General features: G+C 49.4%; 1 protein-coding gene across 1 annotated transcript in view; it reads left to right on the top strand.

Moving 5' to 3' along the window:
* The window catches only part of RGS10 (regulator of G-protein signaling 10), a 10,387-nt gene that overhangs the window by 1,780 nt on the left and 5,660 nt on the right, over positions 1 to 2,947 (top strand). The gene's annotated exons all lie outside the window — the stretch shown is intronic.

Raw genomic sequence — 2,947 nt, 5'->3', positions numbered from 1 at the left:
TTGTGTTACATTGTGTTACATTGTGTTACATTGTGTTACATTGTTACGTTGTGTTACATTGTGGTACGTTGTGTTACGTTGTGTTGTGTTACGTTGTGTTGTGTTGTGTTACGTTGTGTTACGTTGTGTTACATTGTGTTACATTGTGTTACGTTGTGTTGTGTTACATTGTGTTACATTGTGTTACATTGGGTTACGTTGTGTTACATTGTGTTACATTGTGTTACGTTGTGTTGTGTTACATTGTGTTACATTGTGTTACGTTGTGTTACATTGTGTTACATTGTGTTACATTGGGTTACGTTGTGTTACATTGTGTTACATTGTGTTACGTTGTGTTGTGTTACATTGTGTTACGTTGTGTTACATTGTGTTACATTGTGTTACGTTGTGTTGTGTTACATTGTGTTACATTGTGTTATGTTGTGTTACATTGTGTTACATTGTTACATTGTGTTACATTGTGTTACGTTGTGTTACATTGTGTTGCTCTCTTCACAGTCACATATCTGATTCTGTTTCAGAAATTCACAACAATGAGGCAACGAATGTTCCGGATCCAGACCTGAAGGGGACGCAGAAGTGGTCGTCGTCTCTGGACAGCCTGCTGGAAGATCCCGGCGGTGTGGAAGCATTTAAGGTGCGTGATGGTGAAGAGGACCTGTACTGTGACAACAGGCGAAGATGACAGAGGACCCGGTCCCCAGTGTTGTCTGTTCATCTTCTCCCCGTCACCCTGTTACTATACATTGTTCTGCTCTGTGTCTCTGTGTGGAGGCGGCCATCTTGGTAGAGGCGGCCATCTTGGTAGAGGCGGCCATCTTGGTAGAGGCAGGGCTATGAGTCCTTGTGTCAGATTTGCCCTTTTCCCACCTTCACCCCCGATGACCGGAGGGGTAATGATAGAGGAGGAGGAAGAATGGATGAAGCGGGAGCAGGGAGATCCTTACACTGCAGGACCCCAGGTACGGCTTCCCCTCCAGCCAGGACAGCAGAGATCGGCACAGCAGTGACATCACCAAATCTCACTACACATCTGATGGGACTAGAGGTCGGAGGAAGCAGTGCCTGAGATCTCACACTGCAGATACACAGCTGTGAGAATACAGGACAGGAAATGCCCAGGCACAGGAAGTGCAATGACATCAGGAGTGCCCAGACACAGGAAGTGCAATGATATCAGGAGTGTCTAGGCACAGGAAGTGCACTGACATCAATAGTGTCTAGGGACAGGAAGTGCAATGATATCAGTAGTGTTTAGCCACAGGAAGTGCAATGATATCAGGAGTGTCTAGGCACAGGAAGTGCAATGATATCAGTAGTGTCTAGGCACAGGAAGTGCACTGATATCAGGAGTGCCCAGGCACAGGAAGTGCAATGATATCAGGAGTGCCTAGGGACAGGAAGTGCAATGATATCAGGAGTGCCTAGGGGCAGGAAGTGCACTGATATCAGTAGTGTCTAGGGACAGGAAGTGCAATGATATCAGGAGTGTTTAGCCACAGGAAGTGCAATGACATCAGGAGTGTCCAGGCACAGGAAGTGCAATGATATCAGTAGTGTCTAGGCACAGGAAGTGCAATGATATCAGTAGTGTTTAGGCACAGGAAGTGCACTGATATCAGGAGTGTCTAAGCACAGGAAGTGCACTGATATCAGGAGTATCCAGGCACAGGAAGTGCAATGATATCAGTAGTGTTTAGCCACAGGAAGTGCACTGATATCAGGAGTGTCTAGGCACAGGAAGTGCAATGATATCAGTAGTGTCTAGGCACAGGAAGTGCAATGATATCAGGAGTGTCTAGGCACAGGAAGTGCAATGATATCAGTAGTGTCTAAGCACAGGAAGTGCACTGACATCAGGAGTGTCTAGGCACAGGAAGTGCAATGATATCAGGAGTGTCTAGGCTCAGGAAGTGCACTGATATCAGGAGTGTCTAGGCACAGGAAGTGCAATGATATCAGGAGTGTCTAGGCACAGGAAGTGCAATGATATCAGGAGTGTCTAGGCACAGGAAGTGCACTGATATCAGGAGTGTCTAGGCACAGGAAGTGCAATTGTCTCAGAGCAGGAAACCATCCAATGCATTTTGGGGGGATGAAGAGACCCCGATTGTCTCTGTGTCTCCGGGTGAGACAATTCTTACGATTGGGAGATTCTGGACTCTTGGTCATGTTGCGCTCTCATTGGACCGCACATGCGGATCCTCGGTTCTGGGTTACTGGGTCCCCTCGGGAGGTTCCCCATCTAGTGATAATTTATCTGACACGCGGAGGATTTCTACCCGGCGCCTCGCGTTCACTTTCCTTTCGTCCAATCATAGCCGGGGATCAGATGAATGCTGAGGATTGGCTGCTGTAATTTCTTGGAGTTAGTTCCCTCCAATAGGATCGTCTGCGATGATAGAATTGTACAGCTTCTGCCTCTGTTATTGACCCCGGTGGCGTTACAAGGGGGGTGCGGCCCGCACCCGGGTGACACCATTGGAGGGGGTGACCAAGAGCCTGACCGTGTCAGGAGAGAGGAGGGGACCCGGCGGCATGCCTCATCCTCGCCTGCCGGTGGCCATCTTAGTGATGGACGCCGGCAGAGAGAGGCAGGGACGTTCACCTGGCGGGATGAGGTATGCCGCCGGGTCCACTCCTCTCTCTCCATGCCCGAGTGCCAGAATTTTTTAGAGGGGGTGACACCAAAATGACTGCCAGTCACCCCTCCAATGGTGGCACCCGGGTGCAGGCCGCACCCCCCTTGTGACGCTGCTGGGGCCTAGTTTATGATTTTGTCACACGGTGGACATACATTTTATACGAGATGATTGTTGATGGAGGAAGATTTTGTATTTGGTAATTATCGTGAGACAAGCCGCCGCTCTGCCCCTCCCCCCTGCGGGCACAAGCCTTGGGCGTGCCTGACGGTGGATCCGGGTCTGGGTCAGCAGCGGTCCGT

This window comes from Nanorana parkeri, unplaced genomic scaffold (genome assembly GCF_000935625.1).
Source record: "Nanorana parkeri isolate BGI_ZX_2015 unplaced genomic scaffold, ASM93562v1 scaffold2731, whole genome shotgun sequence".
In the NCBI taxonomy this organism is placed as follows: Eukaryota; Metazoa; Chordata; class Amphibia; order Anura; family Dicroglossidae; genus Nanorana; species Nanorana parkeri.
The sequence above is the reverse complement of the archived record's forward strand: the minus strand, read 5'-3'. Positions and strand labels throughout refer to the sequence as shown.